Genomic DNA, 17,015 nt, shown 5'->3' on the forward strand with positions numbered 1-17,015 from the left:
AATGAGGGATTGAAGAGTGTAGCAAATCAAGAACATCATTAGGTTCAAACATAAATCTTTGCAAGTCTAGCAAGATGCAGGGAGCTGGATTTCCAGAGAGACCCAGGCCAGGTCGTTTGGTAGAAGAGCACATTTGTTATTTTGGATATCCAGCCATGAACAGCACAAACAGGAGAGCTCACAGCAAGTTCTCATCCAAGCCCTGGTTGCAGGGAGGCTTTCCCCGAGGCTGCAGCAGCTCTTAAGTCCTGCCTGTTGCACTCTTAGCTCCATTTCTGAGCTCTGGGGTTAACTCAGTTTTAACACAGCCCCGATTAATTTAAGTGCTCTGCACTAATGGGATCACAATGCTGGAAACTCTGACCTTGCCCTCCCTGACCCCTGAAGCATCCTCAGACTGTAACAGCCTTTGAAAGCTCTTAGCAAACGTTACTAATTAGAACTGCCTTTTTCTAGGTTTAAAAGCAGTGAAACATGGCTTTTAGCCTGACTGAGGCAACGCTGGAAGTCTCAAGAAGAGATCTCTCTTTCCTAGCCCCAGAGCTTTTGATAAATGTAGAACTTTGCAATGATACAAGAGAACTTCCCATTACTCGATTACGTATTCAAGTCTCACACAGAAAATTATTAACTTCAGGTATAACTTTGTCTTATTAAAGCATTACAAAAAGCCCAGAAATAACAATTAATGAACATGGTCACTGCCTCCAATATGCAGTTTCTGAAAACCTTACACACTTAGGCTGTCACCTGCAAAGACCACAGACACAATTAAAAAATTGTCACCACAGAAATAATTTCCCAGTTACACCTTTCTAGTGTGTGTACATGCAGACACACACACACAAATATATTTCTACCCAGCATTAAAATCAGAAAAAATCTCCCTCCCAGCAGAACCCCTCCCCTGCCCCTGAACTGTACAATTTTATGTTTTTAGCAGCTGTCAGTAGAGCTGTAGGGGCTATTCAGTCACCAGCAGAACTGACATTGAGCAGAGCAGCCCTTTTCCATCTGATGTCACCTCCCAAATTAACAAAGCAGCCCGGTGACCTCACAGCAGAGGCTGAGGGGCTCTCACACAAGCTCGTGGCACAGCTTCCTGACCAAATTCAACACTGCAGCCACACATCTGCCCCATCACAGCCTCAACTTTCACTCCAGAGGCACCAAGATCACCCCCATAAATCTGAGCCTCCCACACTCCTTGCTCTCCTCAGCAGCCTTGCTGTGAGGATTTATCTCCAAACCCAACTGCTCAGGGCCACCAGAGCATCTCTGCTCAGTGAAGGGGGCTGACCCTCCCTGCAGGGAAAAAGTGCTACCAGCATGTGCACCAACAGAGCCCCTGAGCTCCACATTCTCCCCAAATTCTCCTAACATTTCAGTAAAAGCAAATTTAATTGTCTGGTAGATTGAAGGCTATTGAGATAAGGAGAGATATGTTCCCTCCTTAAATGACTGTGAGGTGTGAAGTGGGGTTGTATTTAAAGGAATGAGAATACAAGTCTGAATTTCTCACACATTTTGTTTAAAAGTCATCTTGGTGCACTCTCTCTCCCCCTCCACCCCCATCCCCCTGCCTTTCCCTTACATCTTTTCTCCAGCAAAGATTTAATTATTTAATGCCAAGTGCAATAACATCAGGAGCAACCAAGAGCATTCTTCCATGGAATACCTCATAGCACACTAATTAGGACTCTTCTGAGAGATTTAACAACCCCTGTAGGCAGAGGAGGGAGCTGGATCTGATCTCCTCTAATCCCAGGGACTGCCCTCATTTTTGTTCTGCTGCAAAGGGCTGCAGAGGGTTTCCAGGGCCTCCTTTTGTGAGAGCAGAGCTCCACTCCAGCTGTGCCTGGGTGACTTGTTCAGCTCCAAGGAACTGCTTAGGGCTGAGCAGAACCTCTGTGCCTCTTGTTATTGCCTGGGTGGGTTCCACAGCTTTGATCCCAGCGTGGGAGCAGCTCTTCCTCCCTGGAAAAGGAAAATGGTGCGCCCAGTTCAGAGAAGGGAAATTTGTGTGCCCAGTTCAGAGAAAGGAAACCTGTGCGCCCAGTTCAGAGAAAGGAAACCTGTGTGCCCAGTTCAGAGAAAGGAAACCTGTGTGCCCAGTTCAGAGGTAGTGAAACCTGTGTGCCCAGTTCAGAGAAGGGAAACTGTGTGCCCAGTTCAGAGAAAGGAAAGCTGTGCACCCAGTTCAGAGATAGTGAAACCTGTGTGCCCAGGTCAGAGAAAGGAAAGCTGTGCACCCAGTTCAGAGGTAGTGAAACCTGTGTGCCCAGTTCAGAGAAAGGAAACCTGTGTGCCCAGTTCAGAGAAAGGAAAGCTGTGCACCCAGTTCAGAGGTAGTGAAACCTGTGTGCCCAGTTCAGAGAAAGGAAACCTGTGTGCCCAGTTCAGAGCAGTGAACTCCACCAGGAGCACACTGGAGGATCTCTGGCCCTGGCCTTGGCTCCCTGCAGCTGGATGGAGAAGGCACAATTGGCAATCAAAGGGGGAAGCCACGTGCAGAGCACGTTTGTATTTATGGCAGGGCACAGAATCAGAGAATGGCCTGGCTTGGAAGTGACCTTAAAGGTTATTTCATTCCAACCCCTGCCATGGGCAGGGACATCCTCCACTATCCCAAACTGCTCCAAGCTCTGTCCAGCCTGGCCTTGGACACTTCCAGGGATCCAGGGGCAGCCACAGCTGCTCTGCCCACCCTCCCAGGGAAGGATTTATTCCCAATATCCCATCCAGCCTGCCTGCTGGCAGCCCCTTCTCCAGTCTCCCCACACCTTTGTCCCAGGTCCCTCTCCAGCTCTCTTGGAGCCCCTTTAGGCTCCAGGTGATGCTCCAAGGTCTCCTTGGAGCCCTCTCTTCTCCAGCAGACAGCAAGCTGGGAGCAGGGAGTTCACAGGGACCAACAAACCTCTCTCACAGTTTTGAGCTGCTGACCTCCTATCAATCACCACACTTCAAGCAGTCTGAGTGGGGTTCTGCAGTGCTTGAGAGGAGTACAACCAAACTAAAAGACAGCTCTGGTCTGAACACTGCACCTGATGGCAATGGAATGTGTTCTTTGAGCCATTAGCTTTAAGTGATGTAAATCAAAGGCATAAGAACATCTCTGAATTGCTAATAATGCTCAGTTACCTCTCACCTTATTTCAGATCACTGATGTTTGTAATATTCCTGCTCTTCCTTATGTTCTTCAGCATTGCCATTGAAAAATTCAGCAGTAATTAGCTACCTCGAAAACTATGAGCATTAAAGAAGGACTGTTTATTATTATAGCATGAAAGAGTTTCAAATTGCAATGCTCATTGAAATCCACATAAATCTTCCCCCCCAATTAAACTAATCTAAGATCTTTCCATTAAAAAAAAAGTTGCAATGTGAGCTTTAGCTATGTCACCCTACAGGGCTGATCTTTACACCAGACCAAACGCGAAATTTTCAACACATTTTAAAAGTTGCTGCTCTTTATTTTTACCAATTAATGACTCTTTTGAACTTCACCTCATGATACTTATTAGCCTCCCTAAATATACTGGAGGTGATACATTCTTCATTTGTGTCACTCATTAATCAGTGCTCAATAAGCGCTGTCAGGAAGCTGCTGCCTTTGATGTCTCATTGTTCAGCGCATTCTTTCTCGTTGGTCGTTAATCAAACGCTTCCCTGCTGTGGTCAAAGCACAGCTTGAGAGCGCTTGCAGGGGTGATCCAGCATTAAAACATGGAGCTGGTTGTAAAGGTCCAGGGGTTTTTTTTTAACATCCCATGCCAAAGTGAAAGCTTTCATTTTGCATTCCTTGGCAAATGAGGCATCGCTGTCCTGCCCTCATGACTGGGAGGCTCAGAAAACAGCACTGGGTTCTGCCATCCAACTGCAGCACGCTGTAATGACTGACTAATTAGCTGCAGTTAGGAAATGAACTGCGGAGTTTCCACTGTCAATCACAGTCAAATAACGTTGGGGGATTTTATTTTTTTTTTTTAAAGAGTGGAATTAAAATAATTGTCAAAACGCTTTAAAACTTCAGGGGGTGTTAAGTCAAATGAAAGCATCCAACAGGGAGTAATATCTGTCCTGGGATAAAATGAACATTTTCACTTCTAGTGTTTGTTCAAGCCAGATTTACACTGAAAATATTCAGGAAGAGATTCTGCCAAAGCAAGAAGGGCAAACTGAAAACAAGGGAAGGAGCAACTTAGAGGAGAATGAAAGACAAGAATGAAATGGGACCAGGAACAATCAATCACGGAAAATTAAAAAAAAAAAATAAATAAAGACTGACTATTAGAAAATGTTGCATGTTTTAATAGTAGTTTGGCACTGCTATGCTTGTTTTTAAAAAAAATCCTCAGTGTAAGGAATCTTTGCAAAGATGCTAAAATCTTCCTATTTCCCTTTTCAGAGACCTGATAACAGGACATGCCAAACAGTTGCTGCTGTTTAGCTGAAGGGATCTCTCAGATTAATATATATTACCATCATCTTTCACTTGTGAGTGAATTTGGAAGTTTATGTAAGACTAAAGTAAAGAAAAAGAAAAGTAAAGAAAATAAACAGAATGTACTTTTAGAAAGAAGGCTATTATACTGCCTAATAAATTTATAGACATAATAATGATATTTAGCAAGTGGTACCCAAGAAGAAGTCAAGGCATTTTTACCCAGTCTTCTTTCCTGCTGTTCCCTGAGTTCCTCTCCTGCATAAAATCTGGTGACAATCACCAATTGTTGAAACACTCAAATTAGTAAGACAAGAAGTTGAACAGGAAAGGGGTTGAAAGTAAATGATCATTAAGGTCCCTTCCAAAGCATTCTAAGATTCTGTGATGTGTCATTTTAAATAAAACATTGTGAAAGTCTCTTTGTAGTGGGGACCTCACAACCCAGACATGGCACAGATAATGACAAACCCCATCTGTACAGCTCTGAGATCTCTGTGCTGTCTCATGGCTTTCATGAGAACACAGACCTATAATTAAAATAAGAACTTGGTGGACTGTTTAGAGTCTAACTTTCACTTTGTTACCTGCTATTTCCCATTTTTCTCTCGTTTGAAACTGAACAGAAAAGATTATGCTTTAGCCCACAGGCACTTGCTTTAGATTTTTTTTTTTTTTTTCTTTTCAAATGGCTGAGGGAACAAAATATTTCCCTTTCTCCAGACACCAGCATTCTACCTCACTCAAATCCCCGTGACCTCAAGCACCATTTCTCCCACTGTTCAAGACTGGATATGAAAGCATTAAGTTAATACATGGTCTGTTCATCGTGGGTACAATGCAACTCTTGGTGTGCCTTGTGATCTGCACAGGGCAGGATGAAAACTGAGAAAATCTGAAGGCTGTAAATCCCTGATGCACCAATGGCAGGCACTGACCCGCTCAAAATGCAGAGGCTAATTTGTCAGGGTTCAGAGGCAGGAACACAAATCCCCTGCAACCTGAACGCTCCAAAATCCCCTGCAGTTCACTGACCCGTGCAGGGCTCACTGCTCTGTTCTTGTGACATCACTGCTCTGTTCTTGTGACATCATTGCTCTGTTCTTGTGACATCACTGCCCCATTTTCATGGCATCACTGCCCTGTTCTTGTGATATCACTGCCCCGTTCTTGTGACATCACTGCCCCGTTCTTGTGACATCACTGCTCAGTTTTCAGGACATCACTGCCCTGTTCTTGTGACATCACTGCCCAGTTTTCAGGATATCACTGCTCTGTTCTTATGATATCACTACTCATTTTTTGTGATATCACTGCTCAGTTTTTGTGACATCACTGCCCCGTTTTCATGACATCACTGCCCCATTTTTGGGCTGCCACTGCTGTCAGCTGACCCTGCTCCCACACAGGGCAAACTGGAGCAAATTCCAGAAGAAATCAGGGACATCATGGCCCTGATTCTGTATGATCAACACCTGAGGAGTGTTTCAGTGGGCATTTGGAAAGAGGAGGGAGCCAAACCCACGTTTTTTAGTGAGATCTAAGTTCAAGCAGCTGATTCTCTTTTTCTCTCCCAGGCACCAAGTTTTTGGTGCTGTATCCTTGCCTCCAGTGAAAATCCTGGGTATTTTGCAGGAATATCACAGCAAATGACTCAGGCAGAGTCTGTGCAGTTGTTTAATGCATCAGCCCCCAGTCCAATGAAACTGCAGCAGGATGAATTTGGACTCTTCTACTTCAAGGAGTATGAGAGGCTCTGCTCCAGATGCAAAATGACAGATTGCTGATGGCTCTTTACATATATTTTGCAGACTGAGTTACTCATACAAATTATGTAAAATAAACTCCCCATAGCCTTTCCAAGGAGGAAACTCTGAGAACATTAAAAAAATAAAAAAACCCCACTGGACAACTATGAGGTAGAGAAAGGAACTAACTGAAAGATGTTTGTTTCTTTTTCTTGTTTAAATTGAGTTAATTTCAGAGGAGAAAAAAGAAAAAAAAAAAAGAAGAAAGGCAGTTCCCACAGGAACTTTCTAAAGGTTTTCACCAAGGTGTTTAAATTTTAAGATTTTTGCATTCTGAGCCAAATGAAAGAAAAAAAAATGCCCTTCTCAATACCCATACTGTGGAATCAAGAGGATTCCTGTAAATTAATCTAGCACTGAGTCTATTCATATTAGGAATAATTTATTTTCTATCTGTTTTCAGGAAATATAACCCAACTGGGAGAAAGCATTTTACTCCGACTGCATTCTTCTTGACCTAACAAATGGGGTAAAGCTCTCTACTCTCTCATAACTAGTATTCTAATGTTTAATTATATGCAGAGTGAAAGCCCTGATATGAAGATTCCAGCTGTAGGTGACAGCTGCTTTTCAGGACACAGGCTGTCCTGGTCTCCTGTCACAGTCTCTAAGATGTCTTCAGCATCCCCATTGTCTCTCTTTTCTTAAGCTTTTTGTCTTGCTGTGATTTTTCTTCCCCCTTTTCCATTGTTCATTATTCTGCCACATTTCCCCATGGGCTTCCAGCTGCCTCTCTCCTTGGATCCCATTCTCCTCTCTGTTTTGTGTGCAACCATTTTCATTTTGAAGTGTAACTGAGCTGCTTTCCCTGTGCTTTGCCTGTTTCACCATCCAATCACAGCCCCAGCTCAGAGTTTTGCTCTTCCTGCCCAGCAGAGCTTCCCTCCTGATGCCCTCACTCCCCTGCAGCTCCTGCCTGGCCCCTGCACTCACAGCACAGACAAACCTGACAGAAACCCACCCATCCAGGCTGTATTTCATGAACTCCCTCTGCATGCCAGCCCCTGCTTTCCCTGCTACAGGGAGCTCTTCATTTCTGGAACATCACCTGAGCTACACCCATCCTGCCCCAGGTTCAATTCTGTCCTGCCCCACTCCCAGGAATGGAAAATGTCTCTCATCCTTTACTCCTTATTGAAAAATCAATACCTTCAAATATCCAAACCATTTTTTTTACTAATTTGGTCTATTTTGCTTATCACATTCCTTCTCCTCATCATTATCTTGTTACATTTTATAGATATATTTTTTTTTCCCTGTTCACCATTACTTAGAGCTGCCTCTTATTGATAGGAAGAGAAGAAAACTTCCCTCCAAGCTGGACATTCTTAGTGGCTCCATAACTTCAAAATTTTCCATACGCAGCCTCAAAATCTCCCTCTGCAGTAAATATCTGCTGCTTTGTCACAAACAGGAAACTACAGAAGTGATCACATCATCAAGAAGAAATAAAATTACATGGGAAAAGGCACTTTTAACCTGAATGTCACCTGGAACACATCAAACTCAGAATTGCAGGCTCCTGAGGTTCTCATGGAGGGAAACCTGCACCAGCTACTTTCCAAGGGATCTGGCTTCTCCTAAAAACACAAGTTGGATCCTGCTTATTGTGGGAGTTTCTGTGCTTCTGAGGGGGTTTAGCGACTGTGCTTTAGGGTTGGGGTTTTTTTAAATATACATAAATATCTTCTCAGTGGCTGTGAATGAAGTTTTGCAAGTTGGCCAAAATCTGGGAAGTTTAAATATGGTGGAACTATGGTTGGACTCAATTATCTTGGAGATTTTTCCCAATGCTAATGATTCCAGGATTCCGTACAGGGACACCCCAATTAAGGGATTTGTTCTGTTTCTGAGGGAAGACTCTGGCAAAGTCAAGCACTGATGGCTACTTATTAAAGAACTTCCCCTCAGTATTTCCTTACTATAGAAGCAGGAAGAACGTGCTTAGACTGACTACAAAACTGACATTAACTATAATCATGAAACAAGATGTAGTTTAACCAAGCCTCACACAAAACACTGAACTCCAAACTGGTATAAATACACAACCTGCATAAGTAAAAATACCATTTGTAAAAATAAACATTGCATGTGTGAGTCTCTTCATACAAATCTAACAGCAGGTACATGTACCTACATTAAATGAAACTTATTGACAAATATAAAATCTGATTCTAGCAGAAGACCAAAGTGCTGCAAAAGGCAGCATTTCAGCAGCATGAGGGACTTTTACCCATTCATTTTATCAGCTGTGTTTCCAACTTGAACAAAAAGTGTTATCCATCATCTTGACTCAGAAGCCAAAAGCACAGTTTTCACAATATTTCCACTGAGAGGAGACATACCCAATTTGATCTGGAATTGACACAGTTACCTACCTGAACCTGTGCTAGAGCTTGTGAGCTGAGCTGAAAATGGAGGTAAATAATCCAGATATCAATGCTGTGCTTTTCATGGGGTGATTGCTCTTACCATGGCAGCACCAGTTGTCGTGAACGGCGGAAGAAATGCCTCACACAATATGCGTGAACAGCAAATCCCAAAGTTTATTGATAGCTCACACATATTTATATTGGTGTTAATGAAGCTTATACATATTGCAAAAGCTGAGCTCATTATTGGTTAAAGCACACTTGGATCAACCACACCTACTTCTATGCTCTAATGATTATTTTGTTTCTATGTTTACATTCTTACAGCTACTCTACCTAGGCTATCTTCATTTTCTGGCAAACGATTTTCTCCCCCATCTTTCTGTTTCAGTGAAGGTCACCATGACCTCTGTCAGTGATTGGACACTGGCTGCATAATCCCCAGCTTGTTTCCCCTATCCTTATCCAATGGTATCACATCGAAGTGGCCTTTCTCAGCTAACCAATTATCCACAAAGCTCTCCACAACCAGTGACTCGAGCAAGACCAGGGTTTGTTTCATCCAAGGGTGATGGTACATTCTCTGCCAAAGAAAAAATCCTTCTAGCTGGAAAGTTTCTAACAGGCCCCCCTTAAACAGGGCTAGCTTTAGGAAACCCTGCCTTTCTATGGAAAACAACAGCATTTGAAAATTCCTTACTCTTTAAACAGGACCAGACTTAGATCAGATTTGAAATCCCTTGCAAGAAGGAAAATGTTTATTGAATGAACAAGACCATTCCTGAAGCATTCTGTGTGACTGAAACATCAGACTTTGGGGTTTAATTACTGGCAAAACTCATCTAGATGAGGAAAAGAAAAAGATGAGTTACAAAGAACTCTTATCATTACATATTTCCTATTTTTCCTCAATTAACTATCACATTAGCATGGGTATATAATGCTTAAGTTAAAACAACAGTGCAGTTTAGATCTTAGCAACTGTTATTCCTGTTATTTTATAAGAGGTAAAAAGGACGTTTTTAATGCAACAAAGAGACAGCTCTTCATTCCTTCCATGCTAATCTAACTCTTGTTTTGAGACTTCCTCTCTGAGTGATTTTCAGTTAAAGAGGAGATGCTTTTGGTTATATTTGCATGGGAAACCACAATTTTCCTTCATGCTCTGCCTGGCAAGGCTTTCTCCACGGGTGTGCAGGGAGGTACCTGAAGCCCTGCAAGGGCACAAGCAGAGGCTGCTGAACTGCATTCCAGGTTTGGGGGGTTTGAAATGCAAATTGGCAGCAACAGTTGGCCAAGGCTGTCAGACAATCAAGAACTCCCAGCTCCTCTCTCATGAAATACAGCGAGACGCAAGCAAGGACCAGCCAACCCTAATCAAGAAGAATGTTCCTGTAATTAGATGGGATTGTTTGTTAGCCCAAGAAATTAGAGGCAGCTCTTACAGCACAAACAATAACAGAGTTTATTGCCTCTGTAGTAATTTTTTCTCTTCACAGTCTCATGATTTGCAATAACATTCTGATTTTCATTTTCAGCTGTTTGGATTTTGCTGTTCCCACTGCCTTACTTTTGGGATGTAATGAATGAAGATAATGAAATTATCTTAATAATTTACCATCCCAATTAAGCTGTGGTAGTTGGGGGGGGGGGGGTTGTTCCTTTGTTGGTTTAGGTTTTTCTTCATAAGAAAGCCAAGAGAATCTGCTCTTTTTTGATATGCCACCTTCCTCTTTTTTTGTCTGCCCCTATTCACCAAGTGCAGCCATTTCACCACATGAATATGGTGAGCTGAAGAAGGAACTGCAGTAAAAAAATAGAACCATTGGCATTTCCAGGTATTTGAGTATTTCATCTTCCTAAAAGGCTGGAACAAAGCAGGTGTCCTTGTAGCATTGAGGTGAGATAAAACAGGCAACTGGCTCCTTTCCTGCAGTGGTTTCAGCATCCTTCCTGAAAGGACACCCAAGACATCACCTCTTGTGGGGGCAGAAAGGATTTGTGTGCCTGAGCTCACATCCTGGAAACTGGGACACCTGCAGAGGAAACCTGTCAGGAGCAGGCAACACAGAGATAGTTCAGGTTTCTCTCACACTCAGGACATTTTAATGTGCTCCAGCAGGGAGCATCTCCAAAAGATTAACGGGCCTTGGGACAGCAGGGGCTGTGGGAGCTGGAGCTCTGTGGAAAAATCAGTTTTGAGGACAAGTCTGGAATGATTCACGTGGGTGAGGAGGAATGGCAGCGTGGCATGAGGGCACACAGGTGACCAGGACATCATCAATTATTTCCCCTCCTACTGTGGCTGCTGGGAGTTTGATGGTGCTGAATGTGAGACTCTATAAATATGTCTGGAGGGATTTTAGAAAAAAAATGGCTCCTTGCAGCTGTCTCGTTCTTTTCTAGCTGGAATTTGTTCCCAGTACCTTCTGCTTCAAATCTTTAATGGGATTTGCCCTTTAAATATCACCAAAAATTTTCAGTAAAGACTAATTATAACCACCTCACTCGATTTCACATACATTGTAAAAGACTTGCTAAGAAGCTGGTACCTCTCCAGCTATAGGCATTTACACCCTGCAGGATGACACATTCCAATTGCACACTCTGGCAAAAAGAACAATTCATTTTCAGCCTCCCTTGCATAAATACAAAAGAAAAAAAAAATTAGCCAAACGGGAAGCTGAAAAAGAAGTGAAATTTGTGTCTAGAAGTTCCCTAAGATGTCTTGCTCTGGTGTAAATCTGTGTGTGTGACTGAGAGCCCCACTCTGACCCCTCTAGCTCTGGGTCCTGGTGGGTTTTTCCATTTCTGGTTTCCTGCAGCTCCACCGGGCCAGGCTGAGGGTGCAGCTCCCACCTGAGAGTTGTGGAGATGGAAATGGATTTCTGCAAATGGCACAGGGCTGGCGTTAATGAATAATGAAAGTATCACAGGAATGGTGAATGGGTGAATCCACAGCAGCAGCACCCACTGCCAGGCCAGACCTGGGTCTTTGTGGCCTTACTGAGAACTTCAGCTGCTGAATTTCTGCTGTGGGAACAACGTGCAGGGGGATTCTGAAAGATGTTATTGAACAACCACGGTTCTTTGTGTTGCTTGGGTTTTGTGGGCACATCCCAGTCAGCCATGCCATAAAACTGAAAATATGATCAGCACATAAGTGGCCAGCTAAGCATAAACCAGTGTCATTCCTGCTCTAAAGTAAAACCCACCAGCTCAATCTTTAACTTAGCGTGTCTACAGGAGAGTCTGAAAGCGTGGAATTTCAGCAGAGACAGGCTGGGCATCAGAGGGATCAATAAAATATCTATTTGGGTATTATTTCTCCATAACTCATACATGAGATATCTTAGAGAACAAATCTGCCCTGACAGATGGCCCCTGGTCTTGTCTCCCATAAAGGTGATGGGGCCATATCTCAATTTTAAGTGTAAGCACTACTTTATTCTTTTCTACCACTTCAAATAAAATAAAGAATTAAAAACTTTCTCTTACATCTCAATGTATAGTAAGTATAGTCAAAATAAAGAAAAGCCCACATAAAATATGGTAATTTTCTTTCCAACAAAAAGTAAAAAAAAAAAAAAAAAAAAAAGAATAACAGCTTCATTACAGGTTCCTGTGAAGTTTTAGACCAAACTTTTCTAATAGCATAGCAAACTTAGAGTTCTCTGCAAATAAAACTAAAATTGCTTCTCCACTAATTTAAAACTATCCAACACTTTATTAACAATTTATCTGTCCCTAAAAGTGACAGAAAGGTACATTACTGTCTCTCTGCAAGGTGACAGAAAACCTTCAAGGTCTTGCAAGAACTTTACCAAGTGGAGAAGAAACCAAATAAATAGAATCTGAATATACATTAAGCACAGCTTGATTTAAATTCAGACATAAGCTCTACCTCAAGCATGAGAGGACTACAGGTGATGGCATTTGAAATAACCTTAGAGAGCAAAGCAGATTTCAAGCCCTGACTCTGTCTCAGGTGTTCAAGGGTTTGGTAGGAACAAATTTCCTTGCACCACTCAGAAGAGACGTCAGGAGAAGCGACAGCAGCGCTTTGCATATCTTCCAGGAGCACACCATTTATTTACAGGCTCAAAGAGAGCCTGGGACATTCATCTAGGCAGCTTGTTATGCAATTTCTATGGCACAATGTGCTTCTAAAATAAAAGAAGAGTACAGACTGCCTTTTATGTCTTTATATAATGTGCCATGTAGGAACTATCGGCATTACACAGATTTGGGGTTGGATTCTATACTTATTTCCAATATAGTTAAGTATAGCCATTAAATTTCAAGCCTGTGTGTCCTTTCCTAATGTTCTTTCATCTAGAAACACTCTCCAAAGAAAACACATAGCACAGCTATTTGAATTCTTTTTTTTTTTGCTAAATTTTATCCTCCTGCAGCTTAGCATTACAGGCACAAAGAATACAGGAAAGGGAGTAATAAACTCTAAAAGGCAGAGTCAATGCAGATGCAAATTTTCCCTCTTCTCAGGCAGAGCAAATGTGATTGTTCCTCTCCATGAATTACAAGAGGAACACAGATTAGCTCTGCTATAAATCTCAGAGAAATCATTTATATGGTTATATTACTGCAAATCAGAGTGATCATTCATGTGACAGTTGTAGAAATCCCATGAACACCCAGCATCCAACTGATTTTTGCCAAACTTTCTTTACTTAGCTGTAACATCAATTTGCATATTACCATTTAGTCAGCATAATTTTGAGACTGTTAAGCTAATGATAAATGAGGCTGCTTATTGCCAAATGAGGAGATTATTGCACAACTGTTGATCCAGTGGCCATCCTTGTAATAACAAAGACAATTATTTATGGGCTAGGATTGCTCCCCCTGTGTCAGCTTCGCAGTGTTTCACTGCTTGAGAACAAAAACAACACAAAGGGCCTTGCAGAGCAGCCAGATTTTCCTGGTGTGCACATCCAGCACAGAGCTTTGGTTCCACAAACTGATCTCACCATCATCACCCACTTCTCAGTTTAAAACGCTCTAATAAGCAGAAAAGATTATCAGAGCCATGCATCTTCTCACACAAACGATGCACTGAAGTGACTCAGACACAGTGATAAATATTTTGCCATTTCATTCTGAGCCATTTCTGGAGGTGTTTCCACGTTTTAACCAACGTATCCCTTGTTGCTCTGTGCAATTTGTTCAGTGTATTTACTGACTACAAGAAAAGCACTAGGCACTGGCATTAAAATATAAAGTTACAGGAGTCATGGACATCATCAGAAGGGAGGAAAGGCAACCTATCAGCCCAGGCATCCCACTGGCTGCAATAAAGAGCAGCCCTTGGCATTTATTCATCCTGGTGAGATGCTGTTATTGAGGAGCTTCACACGTTCTGTTTCATGCAAAATTCTCTGCAGCAGCACCACAGAGCGTGGCTGGGGGGAAAGCCAGGAAACATCACCTGGATGCTGGGATTGGGAAAGGTGGGGATGCTGTCTGAGGAGTTCCTGGGCTACCTAAACTGCTCTGAATAACCCAGAAAGCAAACCCAGCCTGGCTGCACCTCCAGCAGCATTGCCAGCAGCTTAAAGGAGGTGTTCTTTAAGATAAAGAAAATATTATTAACTGGAAAATATTTCTGAATTATATTCCCCCCCCCCACTCTAGAATACTGATTTGTGGAGCTTGCTATCAAAAGGAAAAACAAGCCTTGGCTCTGTGCCATGAGCAGTGCAACTGGACTTGGGAAATTCTACAAATTCAATGCAGAAAGGGGGGCAGATTACAAATGTTCATTACAGGCAGGGATAATTTCTTCTGCTGCTGAGCCTTTGTGAGTGTTAATCCAAGTTCCTGGAAGGCCAATATACAATGGACAGTATGAAATTGTGGTTATGATGTTTCAGAGGCTTTCTGATGACTTTGGAAGAATGTCATATGATGTTTAAGCCATGGTCTATTTGTCACCTGCACAGATTAAAGGTGAAAAATGTAATGCCATTAAGCCCATGGAAAAGTTCCACTGGCCTCAGTAGAAATAGGATTTACTGGGAAAAATCCATACACTATTTCAGACACAAGATGAAATTCAGAGTCTCTCTGGCATTTTAGGCTTATATGAAAAAGCACAGCCATTCACAGCTCTTCACCACAAGTGAAGTACCAGCAGCATTGGATTAGTTCAATTACACAACAGAAACTTCAGAAAGCTTTAATACACAGAATATCAACTTGAATAAACATTATTGCAGGTAACCCTTTGGCCTGCTCAATCCTCCTGAGTGTCTCAATATGCTCCTATTGGCATTTCCTGAATGGTGATCCAATCTGATTCTGTAAAAGATTTGATTTAAATGTCAGCCAGAACCCTGGCAGAGGAATCAGACTGACTTGCTGTGCAGAACCACCATTCTGGATCCCATTCTGCTTTCTGCATTTTCAAAGATTTGGCATTCAAGCACCAAAACAACATTCACTTCATTTTTAACATCTCTGCATTCTCCATTTCCTCAGTCCTTCTCTTTTCTAAGTATTCTTTGACAAATAAATGGCGTTTAACACACAGTAGTGTTTCTTAAACAGTACCCAAAGTGTTGCCTTTGCAAGTGTCACCTGCTCAGACCTGTGGTGACACCACTGGCAGTTTCAAAGTACAAAGCCACAGCAGTGGAGAAGTTGAATTCACAGCTGTGATAAAGAAAAATAGGGAGCTGCCAGAGACAAATCGTTTGGGAAAGGAAAAAATTACAAATTCAAAGAATCAAATAAGAAATAAAGTTTTTGAACCATGACAAGAAGTTTAGTATAAAGACACTTTGCCTAACTCCCAGCCCATAATCTAAACTAGGAAAATTCCAAGCAAAATGACTTTGTAAAGAGTCTGCCTTGAAGCAAAATCCAACTCATGAAAATTCAAACAAACCAGAAAAATTATGCCAACAGCCTTCTTATCAGAAGCAATCCAATCAGAGAGAGAGGTGAACTCCTGCATGTTAACCTGCAAATGCAAGAGCTCAGGATCTGAGTCAGGATCCCTGCTTTGGACATTGAGCTCTGGAGCTTTTCCCAGTTATATATATATATATATATATATATATAGATAGATAGATAGAGATATATATATAGATATATATATATATAGTTATATATACACATAGTTATATAGTTATATATATATATATATATTTATTTATTTATTTGTATATCCCACCAGCACAGCCCCTCCTCTGGAGGGGAGCAGCCTCAGGAGCAGTGGGATTGCAGGGCTGTACCAAACTGCCCCAGACACAGAGGATTTGAGAGGAGAGGCACTGGGACACACCTCTCAAAGGACACATTTATATTAGCAATCACAAAGCCTGCACTGCTCCAGCAGATGGAAAAAAAACCCAAACAAGGGGCTGGAAGCATAACAATAAACAAATATATTAGAGTTCACAACAGCCTTGCTATAACATTTCAGAACATCCTCCAAGCACAAACACTTGGTTTCACGACAACGCAGCTCTACTGTACCTGCAGAGGTTTTCTTGGATCCTGGGGCCAAAAGGAACAACATAAACCACAGCAAACAAAGTCATGCCACCAACAACCCCCACCCCTCCTGCCTTAAATACCTGGAATCAGCTGCATCTGTGGCTGGGTTGAATAACAACAATTTCCTGGGAGTGATTCACTGTTTCACACACTGAGTGTTTCTTAAAACATCCCCTTGGTAATGGTAAAAAGCTGTCAACTTTTCTCCTAAAATAAAAACCACCAAATCCAAAGGAAAAGCAAATCCATGCTCAAGCACAGAAATGAGGGAGGTATAAATCATCCTGTTGCTCTATTCACATGTGTGCATTTGTGCTACAAACTGAGTTGAATACATTGCTGCATTAAATAGGTGAATATGAAGGGCTTGGCCACAGGGTTAAAATGTTTTTATCCATCAAGAGCAGACACACAGCTCCTTTATATACAGATCCCAGTATCCACGTACCATAATGTAAAATTCTTTTCCACAAAACTATAATTTTACTTTTTTATTATTATTATTTTTATTTTTTGCATGTCCTCTCCATTTCTGCAGTATTCCAGTTGAAGAGCTGTGGCCCTGCTGTGGGTTTGCTCCTCTGGAGCAGTGACCAGTGAGGGCCATGTCTTTCTCCAGGCACCTTGGGCACTCTGACCTCCCTGTGCCTTCCCCTCTGTGAGAAGCTCTGCAGGTGAATGAGGAGCCACGGCCTCCCAGTTCATTCTCACCTCTCTCTCCATCAGAATATCTTTTACTGGAAGAAAGTTCGGCAAATTCATACTCACAGTTTGTTCCAGGTGAAAATATCAAGGTTTATGTAAGTGTCTATTACTATTGATCTGGAAAGAAACTAAAAGTTCTAATGAGCTTGCAATTGTAGCTTT

Source organism: Agelaius phoeniceus, chromosome 14 (genome assembly GCF_051311805.1).
Source record: "Agelaius phoeniceus isolate bAgePho1 chromosome 14, bAgePho1.hap1, whole genome shotgun sequence".
NCBI classification, from domain to species: Eukaryota; Metazoa; Chordata; class Aves; order Passeriformes; family Icteridae; genus Agelaius; species Agelaius phoeniceus.